Below are 20285 nucleotides of genomic sequence, written 5' to 3'. Positions count from 1 at the left end.
CAGGTGTTCCAATAAACCCTTGTGTTTGTAATGTGATTTTATTGGGGGCAATCCAATTACAGAGAAGTTCAAACCACCATCCTTAGGGTAAGACCTGAGGCCAGGGTCTAACTATTAATAACTCTATTAGTACTCCTCCTCACTAGACAAACCGTGTCTGCCCTTGGCTGTTGCGACGGCCTGTCACAGAGCACCCTGACCCTAAACCCACCGGGGCATGAAGGCCAGCCAGTCTGAGATCAGCCATGGCTGAAGTCACTGTCGTCAAAACCGTGGCCAATAGGTTATAAAGTCCAGAAGAGTTCACAGCTCTCAGGGTGTAGCACGCAGGGGAGCCCTTGGTGAGTGGTGCCCACTGCTGAGAACCGCACGTGACCCTCTATATTCTTCCTCTGCTGAAATGGTGTCAGTTAAAGATGCAGGTGAGCAGGTCATTGAACCTTCGGTCTTCTGCATACACGGGTCTCTCTGCTTGGAAATTCTTCCTCAGGTTCGCCTGACTTGTCGAGCTCTCTGGTAAACCACACTGAAGGCAGGCTCTGCTTTGGTCTTTGCTGGACAAGGTCTCTAGACAGCTCTTCAAGCCTGACTTGGAGCTCCTGGGACCTCCTCCCTACCCTGCTCCCCACAGCCCACGCTTGCTTCTGTAACAGCCCTCGGCTCACTGACAAGAGGAGCTGGTATTTCTACTGCTCACCACACCACGCTGAGGAGTGAGGACCTTCCCTTCCTCGATCTGCACCCCCAGCACAACGAGATGATGTTTCGGGCTAAAGAAATGCTGTCCAACCCACACCCTTGCCCCCAATTCCGTGTGTTTCTAGCGGCTCCTGCCCCTGTGTACGTACAGCTTTCCTAACCACACGTCCCACACCAGTGTCTGCCCCGGTACAGTAACAGGACAAGCAGCCTCTGCACTTTGCTTTCGTACAGTTACTGACGGATTATTTACAGGCACAACTTCATTTACCTCCAACAATCCTGCAGATTAGGTGCTTGCGTTATTCCTAATTTACAGCTAGGAATTAGGATTTGGGCAAATGACTTGTCCAAGGCCATGAAGTCTAGTAAGTGACAGAGGTGGGATTTGGCCCAGTCTGTCCTGACCCTGAAATCTATGCTCTTCACCACTATACGCATAAACTGATTATCCTTACAGGCTTCTGAACCCTTCGACGCAAGGACTGTGTATGGTGATGAGATGTGTCAGAGGGTAAATGGGTCACAGTGCCCATCCAGGAGCGGAGCACTTTGGAGAATAATCTTCTCCTCTTAACTTTAAAATAATGAAAAATGGAGATAGTACAATTTATTAAACTTAATAAAAAGGTCTGATGATTGGCGTCTATCTCCCAGAAGACCATGAGCTGGACATATGGAAACCCACTGAGTTCATGAGAAGCAAACCACTCATTCTTACTTCTACCCTTGAAAAAGAAATGGAATGAAATATTCAAATTTATGAACAGGTTGTCCATAGAATTTATAGTGTAATTTTACAAATGTAAGGGACATCAGAGATTCTCTAATCCACCTCCTTCACTTTATAGAGGTGGGACAGAAAGGTCCAAGAAGAGTGAAAAAGACTTGAGCAAAACCACAAAGCTAGTGAGTGGAAGCATCTGGACTGAACACAGGTGTCCTACATCCCAGCCCAACGTCCCTCCCATTATCCAAGCATGGCGAATTGTTTCAGCACGGAGGGCGCCTCTGACTGATGGGCAGTGACTGCCTGGAGTGACACTGTGAAGTCTCTGAAGCCACGGCGGCAGCGGGGGGGGGGGGGGTTCCGAGGATAAGAAGGCAGTGAGTGATTAATCATGCCTGATGCAGGGATGGGTCAAAAGACGAAAGAGTCAGCTGCTCCCTTCTTAAGTTCTCTATTCACAGAATTGTGTCTATTTAATTGTAGTGAACTCCTAATTTATCTCAAGAGCAATTACATTAATACCATCACAAGAGTCTAGTTCATTAGACTGTCAAATCTATTTCAAAGAGAAAACACGTTTAGATTTGCAACATGGGATCCCAGAATCCTGGACTCCTCTTCAGAGGAGAGCCACCAGAAAGGGAAATGGAGATGAGGTCGGTGGAGATCAATCCATCAGAGAGTCTCCACTCTTCCTCGTCTTAAACAGCGGACTTGAGATAGACACACCCTCTCCTATTTGGCCACCACGCAACTCTAAAGGAAGAGCTTTATTCTTTTTTTTAAGATTTTATTTGTTTATTTGAAGAGAGAGACAGCCAGCGAGAGAGGGAACACAAGCAGGGGGAGTGGGAGAGGAAGAAGCAGGCTCCTTGCAGATAAGCCTGATGTGGGGCTCGATCCCAGAACGCTGGGATCACACCCTGAGCCGAAGGAAGACGCTTAACGACTGCGCCACCCAGGCGCCCCGGAAGAGCTTTATTCTGACGCCACAGAGATGTGCCTTCTTGAACTCACTCCCCCTGCCTGCAAAGTCAACATAATGTCGATGCGAGAAACAGCAGTTAACAGCAAGTATTTCAGCTAGGAGCACTTTTGCGACCAGGTTGCTTTCAATGATGTCTTCACAGTGCTGTCAGTTGTCCCAGGGAAGAAATGCGTCCTGGTCCACCAACACTGAAGTGCTTACAGAAGAGGAGAAATTTATTTTTTAGCTCACCAGATATTATGGTGGCAGCTATCATAAGGCTCTTTCCGGTTTCCTGTCACTATCTCTTGTCTGGGTAATGTGGCTGCCCTGTAGTTAGGCAAATACATGCCTATTCTTTAAAAGGCAAATGTGGAGGTGATGTAAGTTAACTGCATATGCTATAAAGTGAGCTCACTTATCTGGTCGATCGTGTTATTCACAACACAGAGCCTTACAGAAAAACAACGTGGAAGGATTTAGCAAGAAGCTGCAAACAGAATTGTGTCTACTAAGCATTTGGTCTTGCTTTCCACAGCCTAATCGAGAATTTAGTGGGGGGAAAAGTCCACTGATGGTATCAGCAAACTCTGCTTCAGAATTAGCAGTGGAACACTCTCTGCTTTTGCTTTTCCCTGATTTGTTTTCAGAGGATGGACAGAAAGTCGATTTTCTTAGTCCCTTTTCTAGGAATGACAAGTGCAACCCCATCAGTGAAAAGATGACTTGGGTTTAGCTGACAAGGCTGGAAAGGGTGTCCCAGATGCAGGGGACAGGGGACACAGAGGCACAGGAGGATGAGACTCCTGGACGGACATGCCACACAGGACGGCTGGGGTGTCAGGCCTGGGATAGAGCCAACTCAAGAGCGGAGTGGGCTGGGCGAGGCTGGGAAGGGCCTTGGGGACCAGGCTAAGTAACTGGAACTCTAAAGCAGCCGAAGGAACTTGCCTCCATGAGGAAAAGGTGTATCACATCACAGTCTTAGCAAACTTCTGACTCTTGGAGGTAGTGTAACAAACGGATTGCAGGAAGGAGAAAACGGAGGGGAGGCAGGAATTAAGGAAAGAGATCTAACAATCCTGGCAAAGGTGATGGGGATCTGGGGTGGAAATGCAGAGGAGGGGATGGACAGGAGAGATAATAATGAGAATTTAGAACTGGCAGGCACTGACAGGTGAGTGAACAGGGAGAGTCCAGAACCTTTCCAAGGTTTTTAGCGTGAGCGACTGGATGGATCAGAATGATGTCAAGTAAGACCTGGAAGGTAAGGAAGGGGAGAAGGAGAGAAGACCAGGAGGCTGGTTTGGGGTTCCCTGACACTTGAGCAGAGATGTCCCAAAGACAGGTACAGATCTGGGTTCTGGAGATGGGGAATGGCTGACTTGGGAGTTGCCAAGTCAGGACTGCCCAGAGTGTGCAGGAGGGAGGTGAAGTCAGAGGAGCGTGGGGAGTGGTGGGTCACATGCCCTAAGACCCAGCGTAAGAACTGTCAGTGCTTGCTGGGTATGATGGCGGAAATGTCCTACAGTGTCATCTGCCCCAAGAGCTTCAGGACAGAGCTGAGGAAAGAAGTCAGACTGTGACACAGAAAGTCAAAAAAGAAAGCAGGGACAGAGTGTTCTTTGAAGATGACTAGCGGTGAATGAGAGGGAGAGGGAGAGATGAGGCAGTGCCATCAAGGGGGGGAAGGCGTGGTCTGGGAAAGGAGTGAAACTCGGAGCCTTGCTGTGCCCAGTAGGGCGTCCAGGCCAGCTGCATCAGCACCACCCATGGGCTTGTTAACAATTCAGAATCTCAGGCCCTTCTCTCCAGAATAAATAAACCAGAATCTGCACCTAGCGAGACCCTCAGCTAATGTGTTTGCATGTTTCAGTCTGAGAAGCTGGTTATACAGGAGGCTTGGACTTCCGTGTGAGAATGGCAGGCGCCTAGACGGAGGGACAGCAAACACTCTCCCACAAAAAGTGCGATAAGATTACAACAGAAGGAGTGACTTCAACCTTAAAATGAAGCCAGAAAGGGCACAGATCCTAATCTTTCTTTCCTTTCCCCAATTTCCAACAAATGTACCTGGGTGATGAAAACACAGTTTCTATGGGTCTCAGGTCTCTGGCTCATAAAAGAAGGATAATGAAGAATTACTTAATTTCACAATTAATTTAATTTTTAACCTCACCAACAAGATGGTATGGGAACTACTTTCCTCAAATCCTCTTCACATGTTTTTAGAATGAGGCCCTTACAGAATTTGAACCAATGACAGAAGGATATTTCAGTAGTTCAGATACTGCTCCTACCTCCGACTGTTCACGGTAGAAGTAGTTTTCCTACCACTGATGGTTACTAAATGTCTGGCAGCTTCAAAGTCAAATATAGTTTGTATCACAAAGAATTAAGCCCTAATTTTAGGATAGATGGTAGTACTTCATTCTTCCAACCACCTCCTGGATGAGATTTCTGTCAAGTCCAAAATTACTGGTAGCAGGAAATGCTCATTTTAAACTATAAGACCATGAAAAATGTTTTTGTTTTTGTTTTTTCTAAATGCAGGCTCTGCAAGAAATGTAGCTAGCATGCGAAGGGTGACAATTAAATAAGTCCATTTTCGGAAATTGGTGGGTAATCTGATGTGTGTTGATCTACCCATCTCCGCTCCTAATGTTTAAAAAGAAATTTGGAAAAACTTACAGGCAACGCAAGGCTGATAAAAACCTATAATTACAACCAAGAGGCGGCCCATGTAGCATCTTTATCAAGTAATTAACAACGTGTCTGGCAATGATGGCACGTGACTCACTGTTTCCAATTTCTTTAAGTGAATTTTAAAGCTATTACAGTGCCCTTGCCAACACACAGCAAGGGATGTGGCTGAGCAGCTTTCGTGCAAAAAAACTTTATCTTCATCAGAGGAAGGTAAGTGGATCAAGCTGACAAGGAGCTGGGAAGCAGCACACGGCAAGGACGGACGGGTGTGGCGAGGGACACGGAAAAATCATCCACACGCTACCAGACACTGGGGTTGGGGAGACGCCGATGGCTGCGAATGGCTCACTTTTAGGTCAACAGCTTGAATCCGGCTCCAATGGGCAATAACTCCAAATTCTATGGCCTGTGTAAGAGCCCATGGATAGGAGGGGTGGGATTAGAATCCAGGCACAAGTACACAGCTGGGAATTTCCTCGGCTTTCGAGTTGGCAGAGCACTCACAGACCGGAGAGGAGACTGGGAGAAAAATGATCATTCAGCCGACCGATAGGATTTTTCAAACACCGAAAACAACCCCATTAAACCAACAGACAAAAAAGCCACGCACTGGCTTAGCACTTATAGTTTCTGTGTGGGACAATGAAAACGTTTTGGGTACCGTCAGTGGTGATGGTTGCACAACCTTGTCAATGTAATGAATGCCACTAAATCGTACATTTAAAAACAGATGAAACGGTAAATGTGAAGTTATGCAGATTTTGCCACAATAAAAATAAACAAAGAAGAACAGAAACAAAGAAGAAGCCATACATTTAATTTATCCAGTCCATGACAATTTCCTCAACGCAGCATTGGCCAAGCTGGGAGGCAGAGCCGGTGGGTGCTCTGTGCTGTGATTCCTTGTGAAGCTGCCAGCAGCTGATTGGTGCAGATGACATTCAAACCTTATTAGCAGACATGTCAGAGGTCAGACGTCTAATTTCATATCAGAAAAACTGAGTATTTTTAAAGCACTGGAAAGATATTAATAAATCAACTTAAGAAATAGCCTTAAACCTATAGTCTGTTATAAGGTAAATAGACTCTGTGGAATTTTGAAAATGTCTTTTGCTCCCAAGTTGATGTCCTTTGTATTTTATACTATCTCCCAACCACCAATAAACTGGTTAAACGTATAAATACTCAAAATTTCCTATTCACATGGGAATCAAATGGATGTTTACAGTGACTATGACAAAAAAAAATTTACCAATTTGACTTCTAAAAGGAAGCAATCTAAATGTCGACTTGCTGTACTGCTTTTCATCAGCTTCAGTATCTTCACACTTAGATGTTTCCTAAGAAACAGTCTTAGGTTTTGAAATTCAAGACACTTGATAAATAAAAAAAAATTTTTTTTATCGCACTTAGCTAGTATTTAATTCTGTCTTATTATTCGATGGTCAAGTTCTTCTTTAGAAAGAAGACATGGAGCACCTGGGTGGCTCAGTCGGTTAAGGGGCTGACTCTTGATTTCAGCTCAGGTCATGATCTCAGGGTCCTGGGATGGAGCCCCACAGGCTCTGAGCTTAGCAGGGAGTCAGCTTGAGGATTCTCTCTCTCTCTCTCCCTCTGCCACTCCCCCTGCTTGTGCTCATTCTCTCTCTCTCTCAGAAATAAATAAATCTTTAAAAAATAAAAAAATACAAAGGAGACAGAGATTTTTTTTTTTACCCCTGGAAAAATATCACCAATACAATACTTAAATAATAAAATGGAGCAGAGGGACCTAAACTGTCATTTTCTACATTTACTCTCTGCACAACTCTCAGGAGAAAGCTGTCTCCCCTTTCTTTGTTTTCTGGGAGGTAGACTAATCAGTTCATTATAATACACAAGATGAAGACGTCACAATTACCTGATCCCAGCTAATTACCGCTGAGACTGTCTGGGACACATCAGAGCGCTCTCCTTTCCTGACATCCAAGCCTTCTTTGGCTGAAAAGAAACTTTTTTTTTTTTTTTTTTGCAAATACAGAGCAAATGTGCCACCATTAAATAGCCAAAACATTCACAATCTTGAATTTCTGTGAGGGTCTAAAAATGGTTCTCGTGTAAGCCAGTAATTTCTTTGTTGCTATTTAACCTGAGTGCAGAAAACTTTTGGAACCCATCTCACCGTCCCAGTGATTTCTCACTCACTGCCACAAGTGAGGCCTTTTACTGCTCACTGTTTAAAGCACTCAGCTTTGAGGCTATTTCTCAACAGGGCAAAGCCTCCCAGAAACATCATCTCATGACAAGCCCAGAAACCGTTTTCTTATCTCAGAGCAGCGTGCAGAAAAAAACACATCATATACCTACTGTAGGCTGATTTCCTCCAATTTTAGATGAGCTCTTCTCAAGAAGGGTGTGCTCGAGGCATTAGGCTTTTATACTTCATGAGGGCAAGTGCAAGGCACCGAGTGTGGTCTGATTTTTAGATTAATTATCAAGTCATGTGCCATCACAGGTCCTCTAGCTACTAGATGAAATCCTCCTTTAGGGGAAACGAATGGAAGTCTGAATTTTTCTCCTAAAAGTTTCCTTGGGGTGAAAAAGCTCAAGCTTTCAGGCTGAAATGAACCCAAGTGAATGAGGTGTACAAAGACACATGTCTGATTTAAGGAAGAGGCAGCTATGAGGAACTAAACTTAGCCTGTCCCCAAATACCTCTATCAATTCTCTATCGATCTTTTCCACCTTCTCCCATACTGCTCTCCTTGTCATTCCTCATGCCACAGCCAGTTGCTTTTGGTTCCTCCAATAAGCAAGGCCCTTTCTGCCCTCAGGGCCTTTGCATGTGCTCTTTGTCCTGCCTAGAACAACCTTCTTCCCAACTCTAGCCTTAGCTGCCATCTTCTCATAGCTTGGATCTTGGTGTAAGTAACCCATTATCTAAAAAGCTGCCTGCCTACCATCTCAAATGGTCTGTCACCTTTTTTGGTTTTTCTTTGCCTTGGTCTTATTTCTTTCTTACCTTAGTAGGAATTATATTCACTGGAGCTGGGAAGGTGGATGGATACCATCCTATCTTTCTCTTTTTTACCTGTAGGACTAGCTTCATGTACTCAGAAATGCTCTCATGCTTGGGGCTTAATGCTCTATCTTGAAAGTCTTAATTTTATCTTTGAATTTGTGTTCTGAAATGAAATTGGGTAAGACCACGTAGTATGTGCTGAAGGCCTGGCTCACACGTAATTGCCCTGGGATCTGCTGGCCTCCTCCTCCCTGCCTCTGCTACTGACCTCCATCCTTGGTGGGGGCCAGGCCGGGGGAGGGTTTGAGTCAGGTGTATGTGACTATGGCATCTTGGGGTGGTACACAGTAGTGGCCATTCCCTGCCTGGGCTGGCCTTTCCCCAGTATGTCCGGTGGGCTGAGCACATCTTGGCATATTGGTTGCAATTCCCTTGGGGACCACCTGTCAGTGGAGGCTTCGGGCTGCAGGCCCATGAGATGCGGAAATTTCCTTCCCCAGTGGGGATACAGGGGTTGGGGAGGTGACTGGCAGGAAGGGAACCCAGTGGTGGTTATGTGTGCCAACTTGCGGTGAGGGTCCCTAGAAGCCTATGAGGGTCTGCACTTGCACATGTTCTGTGAATAGTTCCATGCCTGAAGGAGCACAATATCAAACAGCAAATAAAACACCATCATAGGTAGACAGACCGTGGGAGAAAAGAAAATGACATATATATATACACATACATACATATCTCCTCATAGCTGCCTTTTCCTGAAATCAGACATGTGGCTTTGTACACCTCATTCACTTGGGTTCATTTCAGACTGCTGGAGGTTTTCGGATCCATGCGGGACCCGGAGCCGCTCCTATCATTCATTGCAAGAGTAGCTCATGCTTCGCTGGCACGGGCGTCCGTCCCCTCCAGAGCGGCAAATGGGGGCAAAACCCTCACAGCCACATGTGTACCTGTGGCCAAGCAAAGGTCTGATTCTTCATCAGTTCTCCAGCTGTGAATTCAAATGCGTGCAGCGTCAGCAAAAACTGGGGGGTACGGGGCTACCCTTCTCTCCCGCGGCATCAGCAGGAAATCCTACTTAAGCAAAGGCCGAGGCGAGGGGACCTTCAGACGAAAATGACCTTCCTGGAGAAAGCCTGCTGCTGGGACAGGCCTGCTGCCATGGAACCCTTGCCTTAAAGAGCGTGGGCAGGGCTACTGCTCTCTGTACGTCTTAACTTCAAAGGAATGTAAGCGACGGGGCCCAACGGGCTGCCAAAGGAAACAGTGAGGACTCCCCGGCCAGACGTAAGCGCGGGCACAGCCGTCCCGAACGCGCAGGGCCCTCTCTCTCGTTCCCGTCTCAGGCTGAAGCCACGGTATCGGGAGCCAATAAACCCTGCCAGGCAAACCCCCCAAGGTCAGGGGCAGTTCAGCAAGCTCCAGGAAGGCTCAGCGAGGCGGCCGCGATTCCCAGCAGTCCCGTTCACCGAACGCTGCCGTGCGCGACCTTCTGGCCTGCTGGCAGGCGGGGGCTCCCGCTCACGTGCCACACACTCGTATTTTAAATCTCTGGAATCCTCTCCGGGGTGCTTAGGAGGACTTCCTGCAGCCCGTGTCATTCCTCCTTCAGGGACTGCGTGAAGATTAGCCTATAAATGACTCAATGGTGCACCAGGGGCTCCTTCCCCGGCCTCCCCCACAGAAAAAAAACGGCAAAGAGGGGAATCTTGACGTCTGAACGCTGTTCTCTCTGCTCCCGGGTTCTGAGCCGGCCCCACCTGCCACAAACTTGCTTCCTGGAGCCCACGCGTGAGGACGCGCATTTCTGCTGCCCGCTGCGCTTTGCACCAGTTGCTCACACAGATCTGCAACTGTGAGCGTGAGGTTGTAAGAGAAGGGGGTTGCTAATTCAGGTGACGATGCTGAGCAGTCACGCGGGAAGAACAGAAGAACCTCACGTGGAAAGGTCTTGATTAGACCAGAGGTCCAGTGTCCCGGTGTCCCTCAGGATGCTCCGCGGCTCTACAAGAGACGAATTTGGGAACCCCTGCATCTACCACGTGCTGCCCCAGACCTCCTCTCCCCAGAAGAAACACCCGCACACCACTGTAAAGAACAATCTTAAAGAGTCTGAGAACCAGCAGTGAAGATATCTTCAACCCGTGTTTTTCGTATTCTCTAATCCTGGAATCCCCTTCCTGGGCCGTAGCAGGTCTGGACGTCAATTCAAGGGGTCTCTGAAATTTGGAAATTGGTTTGTAACCCAAAGAATCAAAATAATCACAGAAAATCCTGGTCTGCTATCTTCTCTTGCAAAAATGCAGACTCTCAGGCAACAGTGGGCTTGCATCCCGTCGTGGCAGTAACCGGCCGGCTCTGGGTAGCGGCTTCTAGCTGTCTGAAGCCAGACCCTGTGCCTGCAAGCCCCCCCCGCAACGCTGTCCCACCTCACTCACTCTTGTCCTGTGCCTTCCTGGCCCTAGGAGGCACTTGCGTTCATGACCCCAGTCCGGAACATGCTCTGGAAACCACAAGATTCACCACCCGTCCAAAGCCCTAGTGGAGGATATTCACCGAGTGCCGTTGTGCACGGCACTGTTCTCAGCAGTAGGGGGCTGCAGGGTGTTTCAGAAAGCCTCCCTTCCCAGGAGCTTACAGCAAGGCGAAAAGACAAGGCATATTTAAGAACAGAGGTGCTGGAGGAAGTGGTGTGATACTTAGGCTCTAAGCCATCTGGCCTTTCTGGGAATCTTTAAAAATGAGCGTTGCCCTTTCTTTCTTTCTTTCTTTCTTTCTTTCTTTCTTTCTTTCTTTTTTTTGCTTAAAACTTGGAGAACATTTCTCATATACAATTTTATACAAAATGAAATCTGAAACGGGGGGGGAAAGAGGGTAGGTCCGGGGCCCCCATCTCTTTGGCTTTCCCTTCTTATTGCATACCATCTCAGCGACCTGCATGATGCCCGAGGTCTCTCCATACTCTATGTTCTATCTGTCTTTCTGAGCGGCCCCATGGACCGGGAGGACAGGTGTGATGGGAGAGCAGGTGTGATGGGAGAGCTTCCTGCTGTGTTACAGAAGAAAACAACTGTAGGAGAGACAATGACAATACTCATGACCTCACCTAGATGGAGCCAACGACTGACTCTGAAACTGCAGCGTGGAAGATCAAGGACCATCTCAGAAGCATCTCGAAACCTGACTGAGTAGGACTCATGACCCAAATATGACACCACGTGAAACAGCATCCTAGTAGATGGGGAGCATGAGCCCTTGGCAAAAACCACACAGACTGCAGGCTCCAATACCTGGTATTTCTGTAATGTGTCGCTCTTTCTGTCTATCCCTTATCCCAACTTGGTAAGAGCTCCTTATCTCCCCATCCCTTCCTCCTCCTTTCAACATGGTTCAGCTGAACTTGACCCCGTCACTGGTTCCAGAGATGGGCACGTGCCTCCAGCCTGGCCAATAAGATTGCTACAAATTGTTGGCACCAGAGATTGGTTAAAGGATGGCACATACTGAAACTGGTACAGCGAGAGACCATTGCAAGATTTGTGCTGAAATGTTCGAGAACTTGCTTTTACCCTGGGAGTGCTGGGCAGATAGGATCAATCTTGCAAATGCTAGAGGCCATTTTTACCACCTTGTGGAAAGAACAGGCCCCAAATGAAACCAACCAGACTTAGGCACAGCTAAGAAATGCACAGAGATCTATGTTGGATGACAAGATTTGAAGAGCTGGATCTAGTTGAGCCTAAAACTAGATCCGCTTGTATTTTTCCATTGCTTGAGCCAATGAACTGCCATCTGTCCTTTGTTTTGTTTTGTTTATTGCTGAGGCCAGTGTGGGCTGGGTTTTGACACACGCATTGCTAAGAATCCTGACCAGTATCATCTTTCTTCACTGCGCATCACCGTACTTTTAGTTAAATACCCTAAATGCATACTAAGGCTTTCTTACTATTAACCAAAAGATCAAATTAGAGAATTAAAAAGTAAAAGGCTATTTTCATTATCTGTGTATTCCTATCTTCTGACACTACTCATTAGACAACTGATATTGACCACATGTCCAAATCTAACCATTCCCTAAAATAATTCTTTCCCTTCGTTAACTGTGAAGCTCAGAGCAGGACGGTCCTGACGCATTTGCAGACAGCTACTCCGGGCAAGAGGTGTGAATAAAATCTATGTCTACCTTATGTCAAGTCACTTGCTGTCATCCAAAACAGCAATAAAATAATTCAAATACCTCATATAACACTTGGAAATATTTATAACCTATGAAATACTATTTGCAAAAGTTTCATGGCAACTGCTTATGGATTGTTTTCATTGAAATGGAATATTTAAGAGCTGTTGGTTTTGGACATAATTCTTTGGTTTCTTTAAGAAGCTTAATTTATAAAGTCATTTTTGCCCACCTTTCTCTGCTGCATTATTTTAAAGACACTTATGTAACCCCGTGTATTTATTTAGTTCCTTCAATGCCCAAAGACAAAATCTAAAGACTATAACTTTTTTAAAATGAAGAATATGAATCCTGGTTCCTCAGCATGCCACAATATAAGCCAAAGCTTACTTTTCACAAACCAAAAAGAAAAAAATCCAATATTGCCAAACCTATAAATAAAAAAAAGTCACTTTACAAAATGATTTATTGAAGAGCTCCTTTCAATAGCGAGATGTACTCTAGCAAGTGTTTTACCTTTTACATAATTTTTTTTAAGATTTTATTTTTATTTATTTATTTGACACAGAGACAGCCAGTAAGAGAGAGAGCCAGTGAGAGAGAGACAAGCAGGGGGAGTGGGAGAGGAAGAAGCAGGCTCCCAGCAGAGGAGCCTGATGTGGGGCTCGATCCCAGAACGCCGGGATCACACCCTGAGCCGAAGGCAGATGCTTAACGACTGAGTCACCCAGGTGCCCCACTTTTACATAATTTTTAATTGTCTAAGTAATGTAAGAAAACATTTTGCTTGTGAAAAAATTAAAACATGCCCAATTTAGCCAAAATTCCTCCACTCATCTCCACTTCTAAGAAGAAACCAGTGTCACCTGACTGGGGTATGCCTCCCAGATCTTTTTCCTTATAGGTCTATACTGCCTGGTATGTAGGTGTCTTTCCACAAATGCTCCCAGACATTATGTAGTATTTTAACTTCTTTTTTTCTCCCAGTAGTAGTATATATTAGAGATCTTTCCCTATTAGTTGGTACACATCTATTTGTCTCATTATTTTAAATTCCATACTTTAACTATTCTGTTGTGGATTGACTGGTATTTGGGATGTTTCTGGTCTTTTCTTCCCCTACTACAAACAACATTGAAATGAACACCCAGGTACAAGCCTCTTTTATAGAAATAGTCGAGGACTTCTCTTGGGCTGATTCACACTCATTTTTTCAGGCAGGTAACTGTTATGTAAAAAAGGTGGACAATGAACAAAAATATAGCTCCAAAGAAAAGCTATCATAAACCAAAGTTGGTTTTTTCCCCTCCATTTTTAAAGAGTTAGATTTTTTCTTTTTTCTTTTTTTTTCTTTTCAAAAACTGTTGTAGCTTTCAGGAAGGCTGCCCACTTAAGACAGAAACCATAGCTAGTACTCAACAGTTATATCTGACTCAGTCAGAGACCCTCTTCTCCCCCAACCCCAAAATTTCATCATTATATATTATACCTGTTCTTAGTTGGTGTCTTAATTATAGGGATTGCTGATGTCGGAGTACAGTCCAAAAGACACTAAGTCACAGTCGAGCTATGTATTTGAAACAACGAAACTGTTTCACAAAGATGACCTTCATTTTTAAAATGGAATGTATGATACATACAAAGTAATATACACATACAGTGAATGTGGTACAAAGAAGACTGTATTAAATACCCACGTACCCACCATCCTTAAGAACATTCTCCAAACTGCTGATGCCTCTTGAGCAGTTACCCCATTCTACTTCTTCCAAGGGGTATATATATTTCAATTTTTCTATTTATCCTTTGATTTGTTATTAACATTTTATTGCGGAAATCTTGAAACATACGTAAAAGTAGAGAGAATAACCTGATGTACTCCCGTGGACCCAACACACAATTTGAACTATTAGCAACTTTTTTGTCACTGTGAGTTCACCTACCCACTCTCATTCTTTGTATTTCCTGGCATCTTTTTAAGAAAATCATAGGGGTGCCTGGGTGGCTCAGTCAGTTAAGCATCTGACTCTTGATTTTGGCTTAGTCACCATCTTGGGGTTGTGAGATCGAGCCCTGTGTTAGGCTCCACGCCCTGCATTGGGCTCTGCACTTGGCACGGAGTCTGGTTGAGATGCTCTCTCTCCCTCTCCCTGCTCGTGCACACACGTGCGCTCTCTCTAAATAAAATCTTAAAAAAGAAAGAAAGAAAGAAAGAAAGAAAGAAAGAAAGAAAGAAAGAAAGAAAATCACAGAGACCATGTCATGTTATACATAATGACTGTATAATGTACCTCTAAGAGGGCTTAAAAAAACCTACCATGCCATTCTCACACGCAACACAATAATGATTCCTTAATTTAATCGAACATCCATCCACATTCAAATTTCCTCAACATGCAAAGATGTCTATTTAGTTACTTAAAAAGTTCATTAAAAAGTTAAATTAGGATACAAACTCAAAAACCCTACAGTATTTAAAAAATATTTTACTTCAAACTTTAATAAACGGCGTATCTTTCCCTCAAATTAACATGCAAGGGGGAGGTTTTATTATATAATCAACAACTCGGTGAGCATTACCAAATGTACTCACCGCCCCCCCCCGATATTTGCCAAAGTGCACAACAGAATTATTAATGTATGGGCAAAGCAATTGGTAAGGTTTTTAGATTCACGAGTGTATTGATGCAGTTAACAAATGAACTAAATTATATGGTGACTACAGTGTTACAATGTGACTAATATACACTCTGGGCCTTATTTTCCAAGCTTAAAAATAATTGGGTAAATGCCACAGAGTGTTTGGCTTTTGGAGCCTGTTTATTCTGTTTTCTTTAAAGAAGCATATGATTAATTTAAACGCGGCCATTAAGGAATATTTACTTCCCTATTCTGGTTTGCTTTTTACACTTAGGGGAAGAAAAAAGTAGGTTTGGAAAGCAGTAACACATGCATTTGACAGGGAAACTATTAGGTAAATGTTGAAACTGCTTCAGCAGGGTTTTGGTCCTACTTTTCTTGGTGTATTTATCAATAGTGAGGAAATACATGAAAATCATCTTGAAGATAAATGATCAGATTTTTGGTACATTCAGCTGCTTTTCTAAAGCAAATGCCTCCGTTATCACTGCTGATACTGTAGATGCATCCAGCTTCACGGAAACTCAAAATCCAAAAGGCTCAAGTGTTAAAGGGTGATCACTAATGCTTTTTATTAAGGAAAATGCAAATATCTATAAAAGTCGAGTCATAATATAATGAAATCCTATGTACCCATCACCCAGCTTAAATAGTTATCAACTCATTGTAAATCTTGTTTCAACTACCCCATAGATTTGCAACAGTGATGTCGCCTGGAACTGACTTCCCTGCCAGAGCGTCTTAGGAAGAGAAGGAGGGAGAGAAAACTCACTTGGAGCTGGGCCATAGCACCTCTTAAGCCAGCACAGTGCTGGGCCCACAGCAGGGGCTCAAACCTTCTCCAGAGGCATCAGGAGCCCACAAGAATCTCCCACCCTTCCCTGAGGGTGTGACAGGTGGATTTCTGAAGAGAGACTTAAAAGGGCAGTAGGAGCTGGGAAGACCCCGAGTTTGAGTCACAGACAACATCCGTGTCGGCGTGGTTCCGACTCCTTCCTCCCCTCCAGAGGGGGGATCTGCTGTTTCCCATGTTCCCTGGGAGACGCTAAGGTCAGAGACCCGGTTTACTTGCCTGTGTCCTACGTGGACACAAAAACTCACCCTTTCCCCTCATTTTCCTGATGCGGTAAATATCATCACGCCCTGTCATTCCATTTGCAAATACCGCCTAGACCCCTCCCCCCTTTCCTCCATCCTCCCGACACCACGCTTCCCTTGTTTAGGTGCCCTTAATGGGTGACCCCTTTGTATCCTAACTGGAAAGGATCCTGGCCTTGGCAGCTGGGGTAGGTGTACCATTCAGTGGTTAGCCTTGTAAGGGCGGTTTGGTACAGTGCACAAAAACCACCGCGGGGATCTAGTTATCAGAAGAGGACACAGGAGTTTAAATGCCACTTTCATTCAAAAGTTTTTACAAAACTTAGACATCTGGGAAGTGGTAGAATAAATGCTTGAGTACCCTCTGCTAATTGCTCCATCGAAAACAATGAATAATCGCTATTAGCTATAACCTATCTTTCCACAGCAGTGGTACAAAGAGAGGGGGACCCATGTTCCGAATCTCCGGCACCCCCACAGCTATCTGTACAACACAGATGGGGTACGGCCAGGTGGCGGCTTGGAGTCTCCTCCGTCAGACTTGCTGTTTCCCGAGGGAAAAGCTGAGGTTGCACCATCCCAGCCTCGTGGAAAGCAAGCTCTGTTCACGTGTGAGGAGCGTTGAAGCTAGGTGACTGCCAGTGGCCAGGGACACCACAGGAGAGGGGTGAATGACCACAGGGTGTGTCCTCATCCTTGGTAACAATCAGAGTTTCCTGGACCTCTTTTAGTCAGCCACCAACAGCGTGCTTCCTGACTTACTCCCTTCAACACAGACCAGGTTCCAGGCACTGTTCCAGGCACTGCTATCGAGCTGTGGAAAAGATGCATGGGTCCCTAATCTCACGAAGTTTGCCATCAGAATCCCGACAGTGTGACTGGGGATCGCTCACGATCAAGGCCCGAACCTACAAAGCCTAGGCCTGTGCCGGACGCCGTTGCTAACTCCCACAGCCACGGGCTACAGTTGTCACACCTGGAGGCCCAGCCACCACGAGCCACCCTCCCAGGCTCTCAGACCTGACCTGCCATGGCCTCCCTGGTGGGTCCTCACACCAGCTCAGCACCTGAATGAGGGATGCCCTGGAACCCAAGGCATCTATACCGTTAGCGTGAGGCTCTCGGGTGCGTGCTCTAGATACAAATGACCACAAGCCCTTGGATTTTCTGGAACTAACTTAATTGCAAGGACTCCATAAATGGTGAACAAAGCACTGAAATATCAATACTGTGGCATCCTCCAAAATGCCAAAGGTTTGGGGTTGGAGGAAGAGTGGGAGACGAAAGGGCACAGAGGTCTTCTGCTGAATTACCAGATGCAGGAAGGAATCTGGGGGTGCTAGGGGGTTCACATCTAAGTTCGCTACTGACTGCAGCTGCATCTTTTGGGGCCAGTTACAGAACGTCCCCATGCTGTAAATTCCTTGCCTGTCAAATGAGGATAATGACAGCACCCACCTCTATGTTGCTGTGATGATTACACGACTTAATACATGTTCAGTGCTAGACGGAGCCCACCACGGAGAAAACCTAATGGATACTGGCTACTGTCATTATTCCTATTGATGGTATTAACTGTCAGCTTTCTTTTATTATTTGGAAAACGCTGCCCCCATAGGAATGGGGGTTACAAAGAGTATCAGAGGAAGCCCACGTTGCTTTTTTTTTAAATCTGTTTATTAAGATTGAACTTGAACTTGGCCTTTTAAACTTCTTTTTGCTTTCCACTCCCCCCCCCCCCCCAAACCCCTGTTTTCAATGTGAGGTATGTCAACTTCACTTTGGGCCCTGAGTCTCTTGGAGCTGAATTACTAGGCCTGCGGAACGTTAATTGCCAAGGCTCCAGTCTATACCAGTGTCATTGCCGGAGTAATCCCCCTAAAACACAGCCTTAACAAGCTCAGCCCCTACCCAACAATGGTTCCTTGTTGTGAACTGGATTAAGGGCAAGCTCCTCGTCCTTTTATTTTGGCAACTCAGTAACCCAGCCTCAAGCCCACCTGTCAGCTCCACCTCCACCCAAGACTGGTCCCCTTTAAACCACCTCCATATATATTCTAGACCGTATCTACCTTTGCCCACCAGAGCCCCATTTCTTAAGAAGGCTCCTCTCTTTCGCTCTCAATCTGTCCATCTTAAAGCTTTGATTTCTCTGTGTTGCTTAACCTGTACGCTGAAGCCAGTGTGAATCTCTCCACCGAGTCTTCTGCTCATTTTGAGCCCTGCTTGTTTCTTCGTGTTTAGTACAGTTGGATTTTGCCTCCATTGTGCAAGTCTGGTCTCCCAAGACAGATTCCAATTTTCTCCGGAGCAGGCACGGTGCCATACACTCCTTACGCAATCCATGGACTCTTCTCCTTCCCTACCAAAGTCCAGTTAGGTGATTCGGAGATCTTGTAAGCTTTGGAACTATTTGGACAGGTTATTACAAACTCTTGCTGAAATTTCGCTCTGACTTCATTAACTTGATTCAAGTTGCAAAATCCAAACACAAAACCACAGTCTCCTTGGTTTGCTGTGGGGCTCTTAACAACCAAACCAATTTCTCCACTTGATTCCCATCTCTGATTAAATTCATGCCAACTGCCCTCCTGAGCTAAGGGCATCTTTCCAAGTCCTTTCTACAAGACTATACTTTCAGGGATCATTTCTATAGTTTGTTACAAGTCCTTTCTACTCTCAGTTGGGAAGTGGAAGTCAGAGATGATACCCTTTACCGAGGGTCCCAGCCTCTGTTAATAAACATGGTCCTGTGGTTTATTCCTAGGTTCTACGGAATCTGCCTCCCAAACTGGGCTCATCCAACCCATCTTCAACTTGCCTGCCACTTCCCTATACAGGTCACCATCATTATTCGCCCTGATGACTGCAGAAGACTCTTAACTATTCCTTCAACATTTAGTCTCTCCCACTTCTAACCTAACAACGATTCATTCAAGATCAATCCATTGTGTACCTACTATGGAAAAAACACAAACAACAATGTCGGACAGAGAGGAGGCTACAACCCCAGGCTCTTAGGATGTCAAAGGGGAGCCATGTTAAATTTGACCCCCTGACTCCATATTTGGTGGAAACAAAGTGGCTGACATGGTCATCGAAATTCTAAACAAGCTGTCAGAAAAATGAAGCTCCTTGAATTATCTCCAGCTTTTAGACTAAATGAGACCCTTTTCTTAGAGTTGTGTTATTAAGGAAAAGAGGAAAAACACAACAGCAGGCAACAGGAGAGAAAATCAGGTGCTATCACACATGCATCTTGATTAAGTTGACTCATGATGCATAGAATCAAGTGTAAAACCTTTTGTCTGAAGTAATTATTATGTTTTCAGTCAAAATTATAACTTGGTTGCAGCCCAAATGATAGGTTTTTATAGAGACGATTCCATTTCCATAATGGCGTTCTTCAGTGTCTAAATAAATGGCTTCCCATAAGACAGGGGATTGTCAGATAGATCTGAGAAGGGAAAGGAAGACACTTAGTTTTCTACAAGTTTAGGCCATCAACAAGTAAAATTATTTTTTCAACATTCATTAAAGATTATATTTAATATCCAGCTTTCTGAATGATCTTTTATTAGAACGGTTCCCCCTCCCCCACCACACACACTCCAGTAAGGCTATTGGACGGGAGTTCCTATTTTGTGGTACGTTATGTTCTGGAACTGGCATCATGAAACCAGGCAACCGTAAGAAATGACAACTTTCAACACACAGCTGCAGAGAAGGCAGGTCGGTCAAGGATAAGTGGTCAGATGTAAGGTAAGTCTCTCTGGGGTCCAGGTATCTCTAAAGATGAGCTGTGTGGTTCCTTACAGAAAATCCTGTGGTGTGGCACAGGGTGGCCAGAGCCTCTCTTCCGGGGAAAGGAATGACCAAGAGCTATGGTATCAGAGCGCCACCTTCTGGCACAGCTACGCCAATGTTTTACACACTGCAGTTCCTTCTGGAATAAGCAAGAAAAAGTGAAATTCTTCCTATGCACAAGAAAGATGCAACGCACAGTTGTGAATCTGCATTACGGGGCCGGATATATGGATGCTCCTGTGCAGAGAACATTATACCACCACAGCTAGTTTTGTTTTCGATAAGGCATTTTTATTTCAAAGTTCCCTTGATCTCAGTTTTATTATAAACATAAAATGCCATCTCGAAGAATTTTGGTATTTCAGTCTTTTAAAAAGAAACTAAACAAGTTTTGGATAGCTGTGTTTTCTTTATAGTCTAAATCTAGATTTTAACGGCTCCTTCAGAATTTGTTCTATTA

At 45.1% G+C, this 20285-nt stretch overlaps 1 protein-coding gene and 1 pseudogene across 1 annotated transcript in view; one reads left to right on the top strand and one right to left on the bottom strand.

The window, feature by feature from the left end:
• The window catches only part of PDZRN3 (PDZ domain containing ring finger 3), a 237068-nt gene that overhangs the window by 90187 nt on the left and 126596 nt on the right, over positions 1-20285 (bottom strand). The window lies entirely within an intron of this gene.
• Positions 18644-18754, top strand: LOC121102641 (annotated as a pseudogene).

Source organism: Ursus maritimus, unplaced genomic scaffold (assembly GCF_017311325.1).
Source record: "Ursus maritimus isolate PB19 unplaced genomic scaffold, ASM1731132v1 scaffold_14, whole genome shotgun sequence".
Classification (NCBI taxonomy): domain Eukaryota; kingdom Metazoa; phylum Chordata; class Mammalia; order Carnivora; family Ursidae; genus Ursus; species Ursus maritimus.
Note: the sequence above shows the minus strand (reverse complement) of the source record. Positions and strands in the feature narration are given on the sequence as shown.